Source organism: Microcaecilia unicolor, chromosome 13, assembly GCF_901765095.1.
Source record: "Microcaecilia unicolor chromosome 13, aMicUni1.1, whole genome shotgun sequence".
NCBI classification, from domain to species: Eukaryota; Metazoa; Chordata; class Amphibia; order Gymnophiona; family Siphonopidae; genus Microcaecilia; species Microcaecilia unicolor.
Window position 1 is genome coordinate 43,545,613 of NC_044043.1, and position 22,817 is coordinate 43,568,429.

The following is a 22,817-nucleotide window of genomic DNA, read 5'->3' on the forward strand; positions in this document are numbered from 1 at the left end:
GGAATAATTAATTAGATGACTAATATCTGGGGATAATCAGGTTAATACCACGTTTTTCTTTCTGTTTACGGTTTAATTAATCTCCTTGTCTTGTTTCACTCTCCTATTTTGTGGTCTAAGGAAGAGAATAGAATTACCTGACTGAAATAATTCCTATATATTACTTTCTCTGTATTTCCGGCAAGTTGTTTTATCACTTGTAAAATTTAAATGGTTATAAATAAAAAAATAAAATAAACCAGCACAGAGCTCTATTCTATAAACGGCATTCCAAGTTGTCTGTCATATATAGAATAGCACGTAGAACTTTGGACATAAGTAATAACTTAAACCTGGTGTAAATGCTGGCACATAAGTTAGATGCGGATCCCCCGAATTCTATACCGTAGTGAATGCCCCTGCCACATCCATTTTGAGTTGCATGCTAAAAGATTTGCACATTGATTTTTATAAACTAGCACTTAGCAAGATGCACGTGCAAATCCTAATTGGAGCCAATTAACAGCAATAATTGGTTCATGCCTGATTATTGATAATGGCTCCCTAATTAAGATGCCCATGCAACTTGGGTGTGTACCCAAATTTGGGCATGCAATTTTAGGTGCCATATGTAGAAGTCAGGGGATAATTCCCAGTTTATCCTATGTTAACTGCTAATGCAGAGCCGTATTACAGGAGCCTTTTGTGTCGGGAGGTATGGTGTGGGCGGAGGGTGGGCATGGAAGGTGTTTGGCAGTTAACATGCTGCACTTTACACTAACCTCCAAATTCTATACATGGTGCTGAAAATTGGATGTGTTAATTGACTAACGAGCCAATTAGTGCAGATAATTGGGCCTTAACATTCAATTATTGGTGCTAATTGGCATTAAATTTACGTGCTCATCTTTACATGCCCGGATCGGCATGTAAATTTTACATGAGGCTTCAAAAAAGGGTCACAGCCATGGGAGGGTGATGGGTGGATCAGGGGCATTCCTGCAGTTTGTGTGCTCTCATAGGTTAAGGGGGATTCAAGAAAGATTCTTCTCAACCTGTTGTCGCTGAGTCTGAAGTTTCTTTTGATCAGTTGAATATGACTCAAACTTTAGAGGATGAAACTCATGGAATGAAACCTGCAATTTTGATAGTAACTTTGGTTTTGGATTCAGACAGAGACTGATTTACTTAAAATGTTTTTTCGTTGCTGAGACGTCTTATTTCTGAATTGTAAAGTTTGTTTTCCCTGATGTGACAAGGTCAACACGGAAGTGCCACCAGTTTTTCCTGAAATTGAGACCTAGAGTACAACAGTTGGAAGCACTTTTTAGCTAAACATTCTTTGTAAATGTGTTATGTTTGGTCCGGGCTATTTGACCACTTTTTTGGATTCTAAATGTGCTGTGTCTCCTCTTCCCTCGTCTTCTAGGCCAGTAACATCTACTTTGTAGCATAGTTAGAAGCGTGACGTTTGCTTCCTTACCTTTTCCACTGGTTTGTTTTTTGTATTGCCTTGAATTGTATCTTGCTTTCTCCTCTTTTTTTTTTTTTTGTGGACTTACAAATATCTTTATAAGAAATTGTACTATTGTACTTAGTCCAGTGGTTCCCAAACCTGGTCCTAGAGGCACCCCAGCCAGTCAGGTTTTCAGGATATCCACAATGAATATTTATGAGATAGATTTGCATGAAGTGGAGGCAGTGCATGCAAATCTCTCTCATAAATATTTATTGTGGGTATCCTGAAACCTGCCTCAAGGACCAGGTTTGGGAAACACATAGATTATAAGTATAATGTGATTGTCTTCAAATTTTTCTGTATCAAGAGTATTCTTGGAATTTATTTTGAAAATGTTGATTAAAAAAAAAAGTATGAGGGGGATCCACACCTAATTTAGACGCAAGGGTTCAGTTGGTGTAAATCTTTGTGCCTAAAGTTAGTCGTAGATCCTGGCACTAAGCTCTCTTCTATAAACGACACCTAACCATTATAGAATTGCGCTTAGTATGGATTTTCTGGCGCTATTTATGGAATTTGGTCCTGTCTAATGTAGAGTTAACTTGGGACCACTTGCTGCCTCCTAAATAGAAGGCATTAAGGGGTCATTTTACTAAGCTGCAGTAAAAGGGGCCTTACGCTAGTGGCCATTTTTGCCACACGCTAGGGCCCCTTTTACAGCAGCGGATAAAAAGGCCAAGAAAAGAAATGGCCATGCAGTAAGTTCGTGCTTGCTATGTGGCCATTTCGGAGGGAGGAGTGCTTACCGCCACGCTTTTTTGGGATCTTGCCAGGTATTTGTGACCTGGATTGGCCACTGTTAGAAACAGGATGCTGGGCTTGATGGACCTTTGGTCTTTCCCAGTATGGCAATGCTTATGTCCGCTGGGGCAGAACTATTGCCGGCAGCCATGTTGAGCTGGCGGTAGTTCTGGTTGCCATAGGTGCCATGTTAACTTTTCAGCTACTATGTGATAAAATCTCAGGTTAAGCCATGGTAACTGCAAATGTTATCATGTTTTAGTAAAAGGACCCCTCAATCTGTTTCTGTGGACTGTAAAATGTTGCTTTTGTCATATCAGGCAGAATGAAATTTTTGTTGTGGCTCAGCCTATGGTCTTGGCTATGTTATGTGAAATAAGGAGTTTACGGACATTACCCTGCACTTAATTGCCTTGTGGCCCATAGGTATAAAATAGGACAAGTAGCATTTAGCACTTGCTAATTCTGTCAGGGCCCCTGCAGCAAAAGGGGGCCTGTGCTGGCATTGGTGCATGTTTTTGGCATGCTCCAAGGCCCCTTTTTACCGCAGCGGGGTAAGAGGGTTGGTCTTTCTGTTCGGCAGGAAATGGCTGTGCGGCAAGTAAAGCACTTGCCATGTTGCCATTTCAGGGGGAGGCTCTTACTGCTGCCCATTTAGGTGGTGGTAAGGGTTCCAGTGCTAACCCAATGGTCACTGGGCAGTGCACAGCACTGCCCGATTTACCGTAAGGTACGCACTGGTGCGCTGGGGGTGGGAAGTACCGCCAGGCTGCTGTGTGTGATAGCCCTGCACTACTTCTTGTTTAGTGAGCAGTAAGCCTGCGTTGGGCTTAACGCTGCTTTTTAAAAGGGGCCCTGGGTGCACAGTTCAGTAAAAAGAGCTCCTTGTTAGCAAGCTGTCTTTTTCTAATGCATGCGCTCAGTGTGTTGGTGAGATGGGAGGAGAAGCCTTTTCATAAATCGGGCCCAACGTTTGACTCCCAAGATCTGACTGTAGGAAGAGTTTTTTTTTTTTTAATTTGTGTTTTATCATCTTCAGTTTAGAATGAAATGAGCATACACAGGGCTAGTGCAAGACTTAGGTGCCCTAAACAAACTGAAGCTTTGTCCCCCTCCCACTTAATTGCCAAGTCCATAGCCCCTCGTCCCTCTGTGATTTAGATAGTTAAATTCAACAATCACGATTGCCTCCGAATCAGCCTTCCTGGAACAATCCTGTACAAAACAGACATCCCTTTATTTCATATCTATTTACATAATAAAGACAATTTCCAAAAGTCCAATTGTCCAGGTTATAGCCTATTTGAAAAGTTGGCCAACCTCCTTGCAAGTAAAAGCACACACTGATGGTTCTTTGCATTTATGTGGCTGTCATGACCTATTGTTTTGCCTTGAATGCAACTGCCCTTTGCCACCCCTGCTGAAGCTGCCACCCCAGGTAACTGCCTAGTCTGCCTAATGGTTAAACCAACCGAACCATGCATAATTTAATCTATGGGGAGTGGAGGTGTAGCCTAATGGTTAGAGCAGTGGGCTAAGACCCAGTGGAGCCCAGTTCAAATCCTACTGCAGCTCCTTGTGATCTTGAGCAAATCACTTCATCCTCCATTGCCCCAGGTGCAAACTCTGAGCCCTCCAGGGACAGGGAAATACCTACTATGCTTAAATGTAGTTTTTGAGCATGCGGGCACCATATAAGAAAATAAGTAAAAATAATCTAGATTATTATTGGTTATATACCACACAGGTTAGCAAATGAATCTTGTAGGAAAAACACAATTATTTATGGCAATTTGTGGTGGCAGTGGTGTAGGGAAGATGGAAAGTGCAATTTCAAGTGGTCATTTAATGAATTCTAATGTTTCATCATTTATTTACAAATCGAAATGATGTAATTATCCTTTCTTCAGGTTTTTGTTCTTACAATATATTTTTGGTTATTCCTTTAAAAGAGAATGTAGCCTCTCTCTCCTTCAGAGGTTGGAAGCTTTGTTAACATGTATCATTGTTATATCTGGATTGAGCATTCTACCTTATCAGTTAATTTTAATAAGGAACCCAGCCTGTTAGCTATTCATAAGAGTGCATCGGCTTGTTCATTATTACCTATCCTCCAGTGAGATTTCCCTGAGTCTCCCCACATGTGCTGTAATGTTCATGCTACAGCTACTTCCAGGGAACATATCTAAAAGGTAAGCGTGTTTGGCTACTTGTAGACTCTTGTGTTGCACTAGAGTTCAGAGGTCATCGATGATATGTTATGGCGTGTACAATCCTGGCACATTTGATCACTTGTGGCTTATTTTTCTCATATCTTTCTCCTTAACGTTAAACATAATATGTTTTAACTTATTTTCATAATATATTATGATTATTTGTGATTAGATGCAATTTCCTGTTCTGCTCATTTGCATTTAATACTTAGAATATTTTGTACCCATTTTTATTAAGCAAACTAATTTAATAATACACACTTTTCCATGTACTGTAGCGTACACTCCCAGTTTATTTGCATTTTGTTATTCTCTATGTTGTATCTTCGCTTAAGCAACAATTCAAAAAGTTGACAGTAGCTGATTGATTTTTCAGGATAGTTGAGATAATGTCAAGTGATGAAAGATAAAACTGAGTCTTAGACAAGGACTGCTTTTTCTTTCTTAAGAATGTTATCAGAAAGGCACCTTGTCACTGACCAAAGGAGGTTATGAATTCTGGAAACTGCAGCAGCTTTTTCTTAAGCTTTTAGTGCTGTTGCAAGCATGCCATTCTTGCAGTGAAATAGCTATTTTTTTTTTGCTGTGGGAACTGTTTTTCAAACAGGCCTATCTAATGTACTTAGGGGCCCTTTTACAAAGGGTTGTTGCCTAGCAACCCGGAACTGCTGCTGGCCCAGCATGGCTGCCGGCGGTAGTTCTGCCTCCAATACGCACCATTTCCGGCACTGCTGGATTGAAAAAAAAAATACCACAGGGGGGTTACCTGGTGGTAATCGGGCAGCACAGGGGTAATGCGGGAACCCTTACTGCCACCTCACTGCCACTTAAAGGCCATGTGGTAAGAATAATCTTACGCCAACACACACAGAAGGTGTTCTCTCCACGAAAGAGCAACGAAGCAAAGCAAACAGTGGATACAAAAAAGTCCTCTCTCAAGTGGTGTCTTCTGAAACAAGTTCTTTATTGCAAAACAATTGAAACAACGACCCATTGCAAAACAATTGAAACAACGACCCTTGCAAAACAATTGCAATAAAGAACTTGTTTCAGAAGACACCACTTGAGAGAGGAAGAATAATCTTACCACATGGCCATTTTTTTTTGGGGGGGGGGGGGGTTCTACCTGCTGCAGGAAAAATGGCCCCTGCCGCTACTGTAGGACCCTTTTCCCCGCAGCTTGCTAAAAGAACACCTTAAGGAGCAAAGTTTGCTGGTTTTCTCTACTCTAGGTTCAGTTGTGTTAAAGCGTTTGTGTGTTTATTACCAGAAAAGCTGCAATTATATGCCTTTTTATGTGGGGAAAAACATATCTGGCTCCTGAATGTGATTAGAATAGAACATGAGATGGGGTCTGGAGTCTCCTGGTCCTGTGCTCTATTCTGTATCTTCTTTACTACTCACTGAACAAGGTGCAACTCAGAATTAGGTTCTGCAGTTTCTAAACCCCAGGCTGCAAACAAAGCAGAGGTAGGGCTTTACCTGGAATACAGGATAAACTTCAAGTAGTTATACCTGAGTCTTGGACATAAGTACATAATAAATAAATAAATAAATATTTCTAACAGTGGCCAATCCAGGTTACAAGTACCTGGAAACATCCTAAAACAGTACAATATATTTTATGCTGCTTATCCTAGAAATAAGTAGTGGATTTTCCCCAAGTTCATTTTGACAATGGCTTATGGACTTTTCTTTTAGGAAGCTATCCAAAACTTTTTAAAACCCTGCTAAGCTAACTGCTTTTACTACATTCTCTGGCAACAAATTCCAGAGTTTAATTACACATTGAGTGAAGAAATATTTTCTCCGATTTGTTTTAAGTTTACTACTTTGTAGCTTCATCGCATGCTTCCTAGTCCTAGTATTTTTGGAAAAAGTAAACAAGTGATTCACATCTACCTGTTTCAGTCCGTTCATTATTTCATAGACCTCTACCATATCTCCCCTCAGCCGTCTTTTCTCCAAGCTGAAGAGCCCTAGCCACTTTAGCCCTTCCTCATAGGGAAATCGTTCCATCTCCTTTATCATTTTCATCGCCCTTCTCTGTACCTTTTCTAATTTCACTATCTTTTTTGAGATGTGGTAACCAAAATTGCACACAACATTCGAGGTGTGTTCGCACCATGGAGTGATACAAAGGCATTATAATCTCATTTGTGTTTTCCATTCCTTTCCTAATAATACCTAATATTCTATTTGCTTTCTTAGCTGCCACTGCACACTGAGCAAAAGGTTTCAACGTATCATCAACGATGATGCCTAGATCCCTTTCCTGGTCGGTAATTCCTAATGTGGAACCTTGAATTACATAGCTATAGTTCGGGTTCCTCTTTCCCACATGCATCACTTTGTACTTGCTCACATTAAATGTCATCTGCCATTTGGATGCCCAGTTTTCCAGTCTCGTAAGATCCTCTTGCAATTTTCCCACAATCCTCTTGCAATTTAACAACTTTGAATAACTTTTGTGTCATCAGCAAATTTAATTACTTCACTAGTTATTCCCATCTCTAGATCATTTATAAATATGTTAAAAAGCAGCGGTCCCAGAACAGACCCCTGCTGAACCCAACTATCTACCCTTCTCCATTGAGAATACTGACCATTTAACCCTACTCTCTGTTTTCTATCTTTTCACCAGTTTTTAATCCACAATAGGACACTACCTCCTATCCCATGACTCTCCAATTTCCTCTGTAGTGTTTCATGAGGTACTTTGTCAAATGCCTTTCGAAAATCCAGATACACAATATTGACCAGCTCACCTGTATCCACATGTTTTGTTTATCTCTTCAAAGAAATGTAATAGATTGGTGAGGCAAGATTTCCATTCACAGGTCTCCACGCTTTCTATATTTCTGCTATGCCAAAACGCAGAGGGAAATTGGCAGTTGCAGGTCCCCCAGGCCGACCTACTGCTCTGTCGAAGGGTCCTTTTAGATTCCTTTGTGCGGAGACCTGGAGTTTCTGGAGGGTCAGTGAGCGGCACGCTTGCAACGCCTGGAACAAGTGGAGGATCCGGAACGTTGCTTGTGCTAGACGTCACGCTAAGCCCTGACCAACAAGCTCTTCCCCTGCAACCCCAGGGCGCTAGCTCTCCGGTAACGGCATCGTCTCCACTGCAATTAGGAAGTATAGTTGCGGGGGAGCTTCTGGGGAGAAAAGAAATTTCGCCGGAGAACGAGGGAGCTGAGGGTACTTAACAGCTCCCATTCAGCCCTGGAGCCTACAACTCAGAGTGTGGGAGATTCTTTGATGGCTGATAGAGTCCAGGGAACAGTGAGTACTTTGACCGAGGAGGTACAGCTGCTGAGTTCCTTTGCTTTTTTGGATGAGAGACCAGCGGAGGTAACCCTGGAGAACTTATGGGCCTTAATTGTTAATTTAGGCAAAGTTTTATGTCCACAAATTCAGGCATTAGAGACTCGTATAAAGAAACTAGAAGAAACAGTTGAAACAGCAGAAACTGATAGGAAGGATATATTGATGAAAATTAAAACTCAGTTGGAACTTTCAGAGAAAATGCAAGAAACTCAAATAACTATTATAAAAGATGTTACCAACATGAGGAGGAAAATTGAAACCCTGGAAAATTCCCAGAGGTCTAATAATTTAAGATTCTTGAATTTTCCTAGGGCAGTGACAATTGCCCCAAGGGAAATGTTGAATAGATATTTAAAAGAGATACTTGGGATTGCTGATGATACTATTCCCCCATTCACTCAAGTTTATTACCTACCAAGTGGGACAACAGGGGCCCCTTCTTCCACACAACAACCTGACCAACCGTTAGATGTCTCAGCAATATTAGAAACTTCAACTGTGGACATAGGCGGTCGGTGGCCCAACTGTTTGGGGAGGCTAAAGGGGGTGGGGTTAGGGGTGGGGCTTAAATCCATAATTGTCTGATAACACAGAAAAAAAAATAAAAATCACAATACCTTTTATTAAATTTAGATATTAGATATGTATCATATGTCAAAGAATAAAGTGGTTACTCAAAGCATATACAGTCGCTCAACTGCAAAACACTATGCACAACTTTGTGCAAAAACACACTCAGAACCTTACTGTACCATAACTATTACACTGGGCAGAACCTAATACACCAATATACCACCCATACGGAAAATGCAGACCGTCAACAATATGAAACAAGGGATCATATCACAATTCTCATGTAGAGCCACAAAACATCCTAATTCATGTTTAATGTGGGATAAAATGCCATAAATAAGTAAATAAATTTAAACTTTTAATGTTGAGCACCTAATTCTCAAAGTGGACATATTCCAAACACTGCCCTCCCCTCCATCCACCCATGTCCAGCAACCCTCCTCTCCCCCTGCCCTCCCCTCCATCCACCTATGTCCAGCAACCTTCCTCTCCCTTCCCCTTTATCCACCCATGTCCAGCAACCCTCCTCTCCCCTCCCCTCCATCCACCCTTGTCCAGCCAGCAACTCTCCTCTCCTCTCCCCTGCCCTTCCCTCCATCCACCCATGTCGAGCCAATATCTCTTCTCTCCCCTGCCCTCCCCTCCATCCTCCCATGTCCAGCAACCCTCCTCTCCCCCCTGCCCTCCCCTCCATCCAGCAATGTTAACTTCCAGCCCCCCCCCAATTCCCGATCCCCCGCTCGTCCATCCCATCTGCCCTCAGCTCCCCCCTAGCCCTCGTTTGCTTCCTGCCGCTGCCCTACCTTTAAATATTGTATTTTTCTTCCAGTCGCGGTGCCATTATTAAAAGCAGAAGCAGGCTCGGCTCCAGCCTTCCCTCGCATGGCTCCGCCCTCTTCTGACGTATTTCCTGTTTGCACGAAGGCGGGGCCATGCGAGGGAAGGCTGGAGCCGAGCCTGCTTCTGCTTTTAATAATGGCACCGCGACTGGAAGAAAAATGCAATATTTAAAGGTAGGGCAACGGCAGGAAGAAAACGAGGGCTAGGGGGGAGCTGAGGGCAGACGGGATGGATGACCTGGGGAGCGGGGAAGCCTGCAGCTCATCGCGGGGTGGGGGCAGCAGGCGAAGAAGGTCACAGTTGGGCTGGGGAGGCTTAGCCTCCCCAAGCCTCTTACATGGGGCGCCTATGACTGTGGATCTAGTAACTCCTGCAACATTATTAGCAACTGTAGCTCTATCCCCGGACAAAATTTGGATTATGAAAATGTTCTTTAAAAATAGAGATAAAGAATTTATGGGTCTCAAAATACGTATATTTCCTGATGTCTCTAAGGAGACTAAAAAAAAAACGTAGACAATTTTTGTTATTAAAACCAGGGGTGCTCCAGCTGGGAGCTACTTTCTATTTACTCTACCCCTGTAAATGCATTGTCTGTTACCAGTCGGTCAAGTATGTGTTCTTTGAATCCTCGCAACTTACAGAATTTCTTGCAGCCAAAAGATCTTTAGGATGATACGTGTTAAGGTTAATATTAACATGTAAGAGCTTAATACGAAAGAGGAACTCTACTATTAGGTTCAATAATTTCCTTAAAAGTTTTCATTGTATAATTCCATATAGTTAATCTTGGATCAATAATTGAGGACTTGAGTGTACTTATTCAAACTTAAGATTACCTTTATTTATTTGTATGTAAATACCTTCTTGATGAGGTACCTTTTCTGTTCAAGTGTAATACTTGCTAATAATTGAAATAAAAAAAAAAAAAAAGATTTCCATTCACTAAATCCATGTTGGCTTTGTCACATTAATCCATGCTTTTGAATATGCTGTGTAATTTTGTTCTTTATAATAGTATCTACCATTTTGCCCAGCACCGACGTCAGGCTCACCAGTCTATAATTTCCCAGATCACCTCTGGATTTTAAAAAAAGTCGGCATTACATTGGCTGCTCTCCAATCTTCTGGTACCATGCTTGATTTTAAAGATAAATTATGTATTGCTAACAATAGTTCTGCAAGTTCATTTTTCAATTCTATCAGTACTCTGGGATGAATACCATCTGGTCCAGGTGATTTGCTACTCTTCAATTTGTCAAATTGTGCCATTATATCCTCCAAGTTTATAGAGATTTCATTCAGTTTCTCTTACTGTTCAACTTTGAATACCATTTCTGGCACTGGTATCTCTCCCAAATCTTCCTTGATCAAGACTAAAGCAATGGATTAATTTAATCTCTCCGCTATGGCTTTGTCTTCCCTGAGTGCCACTAGCAGTCCAACAGATTTTTTTGCCAGCTTCTTGCTTTTAATATACCTAAAAAAAATTTACTGTGTTTTTGCCTCCAACGCAATTTTTTTTTGAAACTCCCTCTTTGCCTTACTTATCAGTGCTTTGCATTTGACTTGCCATTCCTTATGCTGTTTCTTATTATTAAACATGACAGACAAAATTTCAGGAAACGTCTGATCAATCCTATTTATTAAATTTGTGAAATTGTGGATTAGGCCTTATCCTTTACTGCAGCTGTAGAAGCTGACAGATGGGCTGATGCAGAAAGCCTTGCTGTAGAGCCACTGATGCATGGTTTCTACTGTAAGCTTTCTGCTAAATTTTGGCTGTGGGATGCAGTATTCAGTGAGCATGCAGGTTGCTGCTGCATTAAAATTGTGGCAGTATTCTGTAGCTCATTGAAAAATATTGTTCCTGGTCTTAACTCTCATTAGTGAATGGGACTACAAATCTGAGCATCTTCAGTGAGGAGGTTTACCAAGTTTCCATGATGATTTGACGAATCAGTTGGGAGGCCAGATGTGACCCTAGTTCTGCATTATAAACCACCAGCAGGCACTTAGCCAATCTAATGACCCTCCCCCCCCCCCATGTCCCCTACAGTGTTGGCAGTTGGAGAAAGAATGTCATTGGATGGAATATTCGACTGTGGGCTAGGATGGGGATGATGTTTCCCTGCAGTACATTTCATATTCAAAAACTCAGTTGATTCATTTTGATCCTAATTGTAGATGTTCCAATTTTTTGGTCTTCATATATTTGATTTTGTAATTTTTTTTTTCCTTTTGTTGATGATAAAACTGTGTAATAATTATGACTGCTTCTAGTTTTTTGAAAATTTCTTTCCCTGAATTCACTCGTCAGCTGTGTATCTCCAGTGATGTCTGTGTATGTACTTCTGATTAGGGATTAGCACGGCAGTGCCCTTTCTTACCTTGATTGAAAGAAACTGTCAAAAAAGGAAAGGGAAATGGGACTTGATATACCACCTTTCTGAGGTTTTTACAACTACATTCAAAGCGGTTTACATATATTCAGGTACTTATTTTGTACCAGGGGCAATGGAGGGTTAAGAGTCACAAGGAGCTGCAGTGGGAATGGAACTCAGTTCCCCAGGATCAAAGTCCACTTTTTGGGAAAGGATAAAACCTGAAGGAAGGGTCAGCCTGGTGCTATATGCATTGCCATATAGAAGGTGTCCAGTCTAAACCCCAAATTGGGTTTCCAACTAGATTCAGATTCAACTGAAAGGGTTGGGTTTATCCCATTGCATATAGGGACTTGCAGTTCTGATTTTTCCATTGTGTTCCCTAAAATATCAAGCTACAAGTCCCTGCACGCAATGTAGTAAACCCAGGACTGCATCAACCCTTTCAGGTGAATTTGATTCCAGTTGGCAACCTAAATCCCAAGTCAGTTCTTCTGCTCCCTGTGTAATCTAAAGATGTTGCATGATCAGCATTCCCAGGCCTTGGAGGAGAGGGGATCATGGTCCATGATTAAGGGTGGTAAAAAGATAGCTGCAGCTTGGCTCCCCAGCCTAGGACATCCCTGCAATGTTCAGACTAGCTATGTTGGGGGCAGGGGTGGGAGAAATTCCTGGGGCGTTGTAAATGAGAGCTCATGGGAGCTGAAGTAAAACTGCCTGGTCAAAAAAAATAGAAGGAAAAAAGGAAAATTGTGCAATTAAACTTAAAGTTTTCTTTTTAATGGTAGTGCTGTTGCTGGCCTCAACTTGAGCATGCTGAGCAAACCACCAAGCTGTTAAATTATGGAAGCTAAACAGTATCAGCCCTGGTTAGTGCTTCTATGGGAGACCTCCTCCGAGGCTGCAGAAGGCATTGGCAAACCATGATCACATGGTGGGCATTCATTCCCAAGGTCTGGAAACAGATATATACATGCCATCACCATTGCCATACTCCCTTGTTGAAATAAACTTGGAAGCCTGGAAGTACTGGGGAGGACAATCTTTGACAAACGTGAATAGAAGAACGTTTGAGAAAAGTAGATAACTAAAAGTTATTTTGCTTCTGCAAAACCGAAGCCTTACATTTACCTGTGTTATAAAAAGAAAGTAAGTTTAACAGCTTGGAGCAATGTCATTCTTGGCCCATCTTGAATGAGACTTTATAGAGCTGTCCCTTTATCCTTCTATTGACTAGGCCATGCCTTTTACAGCCCTTCAATGAGTTCTTTCAAGGAGAAGGTAATTGGCTTATCACAAAGGAAGATTTATTACTTAAAGAGACATGCAAGCAGTGCTTTGAAATGCCATTAATATCTTTTAGCACAAACCTTGTTTTCTGTCTAGTTCACAAGGTGTATTGAATATAAAAGACTTAGGTTCCAAAGGACAGGCAAGTCAGTAGGTGACCTAGCATCATACCATGTGAAGGATACTGGGACATTACTTAAGGGCTGGTGTACTCACAACCCAGGATCCCCCTTACATTGCCTGTTTCATATAAAATTTGTGGTACCAATACCTAAAGTGAAAACACAGAAATACATGATATAGGAGGTAGTCATAAGTACATAAGTATTGCCATACTGGGAAATACCAAAGGTCCATCAAGCCCAGCATCCTGTTTCCAACAGTGGCCAATCCAGATCACAAATACCTGGCAAGATCCCAAAAAAGTACAAAACATTTTATACTGCTTATCCCAGAAATTGTGGATTTTCCCCAGGTTCCATTTAATAACGGTCTATGGACTTTTCCTTTAGGAAGCCGTCCACAGCTAGACTTTTTTTATTTCCCCCCAGATAATAGCTTGGCCTTTTTTCTTATTCCTATGCGCACTGTTTGCTAGCACTGGATTCCTGTTTTTGTTTAAGTACCCTTACCGCATTCCTGCTTCAGTCATCTGTGTGTATTCCTGTTCTACATGTATCGGTCTGACCACCGCTTTCCATAGGGCAGTCAGAGCTGCAAGTCCAGGCCTGCCATAGGATAAAGACTGGAACAATCTCACTGGCAGGACTAGAGCTAGTTGGCAACCTCACCTTTTCTTTCTTGGCATTCATTTAAATTCTTGTTAAATGTATCTCTGGGATGCAATTGAATCCACTCTCTAAAACAGGAAATCCTAACTTTATAACCTACATTTATTTTCTCACTTATATTCCACCTACAGGCCAGGTAATTACAATAAAACATACACAGAACCACTGAACAGAACAAAATAAAATAAAATACAGAGCCTATCATAAGAGAAAATACAAGTGAGCCACCACTAGAGAAAGGTCAATCACTCACACTTCAAATACTAAGAAAACAGTGCTTTTAACTTGCTTCTTCCAGGAACTTGTCCAAATTTTATATGAACCCACTTACAGCAATAGCTTTTACCACATTCTCTGGTAATGAATTCCAGAGCTTAATTATGTAATGAGTAGAAAATATTTTCTCCAATTTTTTTTAAACGTCCCCTTATCTTTGTACTTTTTTGAAAGAGTAAACAGCCAATTTGAGTGGAGTGGAACACGTAAATGTCTGTTTTTATAAATAGATCTCTATCATATCTCCCCTTAGCTTTCATTGAAGAGCCCTAACCTCTGTAGCCTTTGCTCATATGAGAAATCATTCCATCCCCTTTATCATTTTGGTTGCCCTTCTCTGTACCATTTCTATTTCAGCTTATATAGTATGAGATCAGTGCCCAACACTGTACACAATATTCAAGGTGCAGTTGCACCATGGATCAATAAAGAAGCAATATGATATTCTCTGTTTTATTTTCCATTCCTTTTCTAATAATCCCTAACATTCTATTTGTTTCCTGGCCACTGCCACCACCACACATTGAGCAGAGAATTTCAACATATCCACAGCGATGCCTGGATTCTTTTCCTGGGTGGTGACCAGGACTCACTTCAGCTCCATAGCAGCAGCTCTTCATAAGCACCCAGGACTGGCACCTGGCATATGCTCAGTTTCCCTGCACATGCATGAGAAATGGACATGCACAGAGTGCTAGCGTCGGGCAGATAAGGAGAGCTGCTGCCAACTGCAGAGCTGTGTTGAAGGAGAGTCCTGGTTGCATTCCAAGAAGTTTGCAGCTGGTGGAGCTTAGGGATCCTCGCCAGCTGCAGTACGAGTGTGCTGCCGCTGGGTGAGCCCGAGCCCATAGTAGGCGGCCCCTGCCTTGTGGTTAGTGCAGTGAGCGTTGAACCTGGGGAACTGGGTTCGATTCCCACTGCAGCTCCTTCTGACTCTGGGCAAGTCACTTAAGCCTCCATTGCCCCGGGTACACAATAAGTACATGTGCATCCTATGTAAACTGCTTTGAATGTAGTTGCAAAAACCACAGAAAAGCAGTATATGAAGTCCCATTTCCCTTTCCCTATTTTCTTTTGCTTGTTAAGTCTGTCCCATATTTATCATTAGGAACATGTTAGCCTATTTCTTGTGTACACTCTAGGAATGTGCTTGGAAACATTTGTCCATTCTTTTTCATGTTCTTTTTCAGATACATTTTCCATTCATTTTACTAAAAGCAATTTCTAACACATTTTAGAAATTTAGAATATAAGTTGATAGCCTACAAATTAACATGTTTTGTCTAATGTTTTAAAGCAATTTAGTATGTACTGAATTTTTTAAGGTGAACTAATAAACTGAGTGCATAATAATAAATGTCTGTAATAAATCCATAATCATAACAAATATAGAAGTCAGTTGTCATGGTCTGCAGACAGCATAACTGTAAACAAGTGGTTATGTGACTTCAATGAGTAGAAAGATATTTTGGCTTGCTAAAAATGCATATGTAACATAATTATTACTATCATTTATGCATTTGAAGATAATGTATGTTTTATTGTAATTTGATTAGTTTTTAGGTAGAATACAAATTAATACAATAAATAAATAAATAATGCATGTTATCCATTCAGTGGCTGAATTTCATCACTTCCCTCGTAAAGTGGATAATTTTGGTTGTTTAATCATTGAGTTGGTCATCATTTATGGATAACACCACAAATACCAACTTCAAAAGTGTTTTAAAATATCAATCTGATGCTTTTCAGGTGCTTCAGTTTTGCCAATAGGAACCTTTTTGTGAAGGGTTCAGAGCACAGTTCATATTACCTACCCCTACATTTATGCATCTTGTCCACATAAACCTCATATTTCTTTAGATCAGTAACACACATCTGTCTAAAAAGTGTTTATATTGACATAATCTGCATTTTAGACGTCGCTGTTGCACTCCAGTGTTCATACATGTTATTGCCAAACAAACATGGGAGTATAAGTAGGGCCAGTGCAAGACTATTAAGATCCCTAGGTAAACCTTCAACTTTACCCCATTTCAATTAACAGTGAAGTCCCTAGTCCAGTGGCGTAGCCACAGGTGGGCCTGGGCCCACCCAACAGTAGCACACATTTACCAGTAGCTGGTGGAGGTCCTAAGCTCTGCCAGCTGAAGACTTTCCCCTGATGGTAACGGAGATGCTACTCTCCACGGTACTGGCACCTGCGCATGCTCAGTTTTCAGCACATGTCTGCTGCAGACTGCCAAGGTGGAAAGAAGCATTTTCCTGCCAGCTGAGATATTTTTTAGTGGTGGTTTTGGGGGGGAGAACACTTGGTGCCCACCCACTTCTTACCTATGCCCACCCAAAATCTGTTGTCTGGCTACGCCCCTGCCCTAGTCACTCTCCCCCATCCCCAACCTGACATTTTGATAATAATCATCATTTCTCTAACATCACCTATGTCAGAACAATCCTTCACAAAACAGACATTACTTTTTTTGTATATATTTACATAATGAAGACAATTTCTGAAAGCCATTTATTCAGATAAATGAGCTATTTGAAAACTGTCCAACCTTCCTACTGGTAAAAGTAAATGCTGATGATTCTTTGTGTGACTGTCGGGACCTTTTATTTTCCCATGAATGCAGCTTCTTTTGCCTTTGCACCGCCATCATGGAAAATGACAGCACTTGACTCGATGCAGAGCTTCCCAAGAAGCATTGCACAGGGTCAGTCTACCAAATAAGGCAATAAGGAGTCCTTTTACTAAGCCACGGTAGCATTTTTAGCTCATAGAAATCAGCTGGTGGTAAATGCTGAGACACCCATTATATATCTGTGGGTGTCTCAACATTTACTGCCAGCTGATTTCTACCTCGAGCTAAAAATGCTACTGTGACTTAGTAAAAAGACCCCTTATTGCCTTATTTGGCACCCTGACCTTATATGGTACTTCATAGGATGTCTTATGGAGGGTCAAGGACTGCCATTTTCCAAGAATCAATGCAGAGGCAGAAGTGAGTGGGCAGCACTCCTGTGTCCCAACTTTTAAGGTGCGCTTTGGGGGTATTGGGGGGGATCCATTTGAGCCTTTGGTGTATTATGGTAGAAGGTTGGTGAGTGCGGTAGAGGCCCACAGGCCACCATGGAAATCTTTGGGTTAGGGGTAGGAGGGTAGGGAACCACAGGGTCACTGAGTTAACAGGGATGTTTTGGGGATCAGATGTGAGAGGTCCAGAGACATTTGTGGGGTCTGGGATCTGTGTACATGGGAAGAGAAGGATGGAGAACATTTTGAGAATTCAGCCACAGACAGTAAAAAAAACCAAAACATATGTTCCCACCTCAGGTTCATTCTTAGTCACAACTGATTGGTGGACCAACTATATATTCATTAGGGGTATCCTGAAAACCCAATTTGCTGCAGTCCTTGGGGCAAGTTTGGGAACCACTGTGCCAGCTTGATTATACCTGATGCAGATTTTGGTTGCTGAAGAGATTGGTAAAGCAGAATAGAAATGCATATATTAGATTATATAAAATACAGTATAAATTATAAGAATATCTGTTTAATAAATGTATTTTTGTTATTGATTATGGTCACTATGTAATATTGTAAGCCATTTTGATTTTAGTGAGAAATGTAGCATAAAAATGTTTTAAATAAATGCATACCTAAATTCCATTTGTCTGTGGTATTCCTGTGTTAATGTGTGTACAGATAACTTGTAAATTGTTTGAGTGTTCTATATATTTTATATTAGTTGTCTTTTTAGATACATTTTTATGTGTTTAGAATTTTGTATTTTTTGTGATTATGAATGTTGTGTTATATAATATGTCTAGGATACTGTTTTGTATAGAAGGAATATAAATTTAATAAAGGAAATGAAAATCTTCCATCAGAGATCCATAAGTCCTGGACCCCTTTTGATATTTTGCCTGAATTCCTCATAGTACACTGACATCTTCTGTACATGACAGCCGAATGCAGCTCTGTGGTCAGCTGCTTCCAAGCATTTTCCACCAGTAGCCAACCACTAGATGTCACACCTGCTACACCACCAACACTCAAATGTTACTGGCCTCAAGAGCAGAAACTTAAGCCAGAAATCAGAGGTGGGATTCCTTTAACTCATGTAGAGCCCCTGCTTTAGAAAATTCCCCTTTCTGAAGGAATTCTAAAATAGACAAATTCAGAGGGTGGTGAGGGCAAGGAGGGAAGACTGAGGAGCCTGTAGAGGCTGGGGCTATCTAGAAAGACCAAGAGGACCTTCTCTTCTAATATGTAGTCATATGTATAGTTTGAGGTGCCTTGGACTGATGTTTAGTTAAGTGAATATACTAATTTAGGAAAAAGTATAAAAGAAAAGTTACAAATACTATAAAGATAGATCAATGAGGAAGAGTGGAGGCTGCTTTGATGTGAAAGAAATTTGAAGCGCATCTTCTGATGATCTGATTTCATTAAACATTGTTCTTAAGCTGTTTAGCATCTGGGGGGGGGGGGGTTGTGTTTATAGTATTATTTTTTCAAGAACATAAGTTGATATATACAGACATTAGTGATTTATATTTCAACTGTTTTTATTGATGATTCAACATTATAAACATTTTAACATTGCCAGTACATCTATCATTGGGCATTATAAGTAATACAGCATATTAACTTGTATACATCAGTAAATTCCATCATCAATAGTTTTATGCATCTTCCCCTGGTCCCTTTGCCTACCCTCCCAAACATGCTCATTAACAGCCAAACGTACATTTAAGGGGGGGTGTTTTGTTAAATATACATCACAGTCATCTTTTATATTCCCCCCTCCTTCTCCCCTTCCTTTTCCCCCCCCCACCCTCTCCCCCCTGATATTCATTAATAGTTACATTGTGTTTATGAGTTCAGGTATGTGTACCATTATTCTATAATATTATCAAAGCTTATTGAGTACAAGACTCCGGCTTCTCTGCGTTAAGGTATCCAACATAGGCCCCCAAACTTTAAGGAAGCATTTTTTCCCACGACATGAGCCTTTTGCATTTCTTGCTTCCCATGTCATTAAAAGATGCACCTGATTTCGCCATTGCCAGTAATCTGGGGGTTTATCCGAAGTCCAACATTGCAAAATACACTTTTTGGCTACCAAACATAATTTGCGACTTAACAATATTTCATCTGCCGTAAGGCCACGGAATGCTCCTGGGCAATCCAATAGTAATTGCACCGGAGTGCCCACTATAGTACGTGAAATGATTGAATTCATAAATGCCAGTATCTTTTCCCAAAAAAAACTGTATTTTTGTGCATTCCCAAAATGCATGATAGAACGAGTTTTCCTCCAGTGTGCATTTCATACAGGTTGGTGTGTCAATCCCTCCTACTTTATAGAACTGGCGTTGTGTGAAGTATGCTCTATGTATTATTCTAAATGCACATTCTCTATAATTTGCTCCATTAATCAGTTTAGGGATGTTCCGAATGTATGCTGCTATGTCCCAATTAGATAAATCTACTTTTGTATCTGCTTCCCACCTACGGCGAAGTTGTGACCAATCTCTATCTGACCTCAAAGTCCACAATTGTTTGTGGAGCTGCGAAATTGTGGGGGCTTCCTCTGATATTTCATCATAAAACTGTTTAATTTTCTCCCCCAATTGAAACTTAAGCTCTTCTGCATCAAGTGTTTGTATATAGTGTTTTATCTGACCATACCCAAACACATCCTCCCAATTTGCAGCGTCAGTGGGTATTAGTTGACTTAGAGGTTTAATTTTCCCTTCTAAATCTATTATCGTTTTTAGACATGTGAGCCCTCTCCTTGCCCACCTCCGAAACACCTGATTCTCCAATCCTGGCGTAAACAATGGGTTCCCCCTTATGGTCAACAGTTCTGTCATATTCGGTTGTCCCCCCAGTTTTGCCCCCAAGTATTTCCATGCCTCTTGTAGAGGAGTCAGTATTATACTACCCTTAAATTTCTTTGGCACCGATTTATTATTGAGATGCAGCAAGGTCACCATATTATAGGGACTAAAGTATATCTTTTCTAATTCTAGCGGGGTGTGTGTGTTTGCAGAAAAAATCCAATCTCTCACTAACCGCAACAGGCTTGCCAGATTATAGTATTGTAGATTAGGCAATCCCAATCCACTCTGCTGCCAGGTCCCCAGGATCAACTGCAACTTCAGTTTAGCCTTTCTCTTTGCCCAACAGAACTGTCCTACCATTCGATAGAATCGTTTGATATCTTTCTGTAATAATCTCAATGGCAGGACTTGTAATACATATAGCCATCTGGGTAATATTACCATTCGTATGAGACAAACTCGACCTATTAGTGGCACCAGTAACATCTTCCAGGTTGCCAGCTGTTGTTCTGTTTGACTGAACAATCTATTGACATTTAGGCTGTATATGTCTCCTGTCTGAGAAGCAAGCAAAATTCCCAGGTACCTAAAAGAACCCTCTACCCATCTCAGCGGGAATTCTGCTCTCCAAAGAGATTTGGTATTAACTGGTATCGCCAGGGCTTCTGACTTATCCAGATTTAATTTGAATCCTGAATGATCTCCAAATTCCTTAATTATTTCTAGAAGATCTGCAAGTGATGTCTTTGGGTTAGTAAGTGCTACCAGCAAATCATCCGCAAATGCTGCAATTTTAAATTTCATCGATCCAATCTCCACTCCCCTAATGGATCTTACTGAAATTATGTCTCGTATCAACGGGTCTAAGTATAATGCAAATAGTAACGGGGAGAGTGGACATCCTTGGCGTGTCCCTCTCGTGATCTCAAAATTTGCCGATACCATTCCATTTACCATGATCCGTGCTCTAGGGGTGGTATATAGTGCTTTAATTGCTTGTACAAACCATCCCGAAAACCCATATCTACTTAAAACTGAAAATAAAAAAGGCCATTCCACACGATCAAATGCTTTTTCGGCATCAAAACTGACCAATAAAGCACTTTCTGCAGACCCTTTAAGATGTTCTAAAGATAGTAAAATACTTCGCAAGTTCTTAGTTACAGATCGACCCTGCACAAACCCCACCTACATAAGTACATAAGTACATAAGTAGTGCCATACTGGGAAAGACCAAAGGTCCATCTAGCCCAGCATCCTGTCACCGACAGTGGCCAATCCAGGTCAAGGGCACCTGGCACGCTCCCCAAACGTAAAAACATTCCAGACAAGTTATACCTAAAAATGCGGAATTTTTCCAAGTCCATTTAATAGCGGTCTATGGACTTGTCCTTTAGGAATCTATCTAACCCCTTTTTAAACTCCGTCAAGCTAACCGCCCGTACCACGTTCTCCGGCAACGAATTCCAGAGTCTAATTACACGTTGGGTGAAGAAAACTTTTCTCCGATTCGTTTTAAATTTACTACACTGTAGCTTCAACTCATGCCCTCTAGTCCTAGTATTTTTGGATAGCGTGAACAGTCGCTTCACATCCACCCGATCCATTCCACTCATTTTTTTATACACTTCTATCATATCTCCCCTCAGCCGTCTCTTCTCCAAGCTGAAAAGCCCTAGCCTTCTCAGCCTCTCTTCATAGGAAAGTCGTCCCATCCCCACTATCATTTTCGTCGCCCTTCGCTGTACCTTTTCCAATTCTACTATATCTTTTTTGAGATACGGAGACCAGTACTGAACACAATACTCCAGGTGCGGTCGCACCATGGAGCGATACAACGGCATTATAACATCCGCACACCTGGACTCCATACCCTTCTTAATAACACCCAACATTCTATTCGCTTTCCTAGCCGCAGCAGCACACTGAGCAGAAGGTTTCAGCGTATCATCGACGACGACACCCAGATCCCTTTCTTGATCCGTAACTCCTAACGCGGAACCTTGCAAGACGTAGCTATAATTCGGGTTCCTCTTACCCACATGCATCACTTTGCACTTGTCAACATTGAACTTGATCTGCCACTTGCACGCCCATTCTCCCAGTCTCGCAAGGTCCTCCTGTAATCGTTCACATTCCTCCTGCGACTTGACGACCCTGAATAATTTTGTGTCATCGGCGAATTTAATTACCTCACTAGTTATTCCCATCTCTAGGTCATTTATAAATACATTAAAAAGCAACGGACCCAGCACAGACCCCTGCGGGACCCCACTAACTACCCTCCTCCACTGAGAATACTGGCCACGCAATCCTACTCTCTGCTTCCTATCTTTCAACCAGTTCTTAATCCATAATAATACCCTACCTCCGATTACATGACTCTGCAATTTCTTCAGGAGTCTTTCGTGCGGCACTTCGTCAAACGCCTTCTGAAAATCCAGATATACAATATCAACCGGCTCCCCATTGTCCACATGTTTGCTTACCCCCTCAAAAAAATGCATTAGATTGGTGAGGCAAGACTTCCCTTCACTAAATCCGTGCTGACTTTGTCTCATCAGTCCATGTTTTTGTATATGCTCTGCAATTTTATTCTTAATAATAGCCTCCACCATCTTGCCCGGCACCGACGTTAGACTCACCGGTCTATAATTTCCCGGATCTCCTCTGGAACCCTTCTTAAAAATCGGAGTAACATTGGCTACCCTCCAGTCTTCCGGTACTACACTCGATTTTAGGGACAGATTGCATATTTCTAACAGTAGCTCCGCAAGTTCATTTTTTAGTTCTATTAATACTCTGGGATGAATACCATCAGGTCCCGGTGATTTACTACTCTTCAGCTTGCTGAACTGACCCATTACATCCTCCAAGGTTACAGAGAATTTGTTTAGTTTCTCCGACTCCCCCGCTTCAAATATTCTTTCCGGCACCGGTGTCCCCCCCAAATCCTCCTCGGTGAAGACCGAAGCAAAGAATTCATTTAATTTCTCCGCTACGGCTTTGTCCTCCTTGATCGCCCCTTTAA

The 22,817-nt window shown here is 41.1% G+C and overlaps 1 protein-coding gene across 4 annotated transcripts in view; it reads left to right on the top strand.

The window, feature by feature from the left end:
• Positions 1-4,370: 4,370 nt before the first annotated feature.
• Positions 4,371-22,817, top strand: part of HNF1B (HNF1 homeobox B) — a 256,081-nt gene continuing 237,634 nt past the window's right edge. For all 4 annotated transcript variants that reach the window (XM_030186229.1, XM_030186232.1, XM_030186234.1 and 1 more), the window contains exon 1: positions 4,371-4,431. The gene's annotated coding sequence lies outside the window, so the exon portion shown is untranslated. The remainder of the gene's footprint in view (positions 4,432-22,817) is intronic.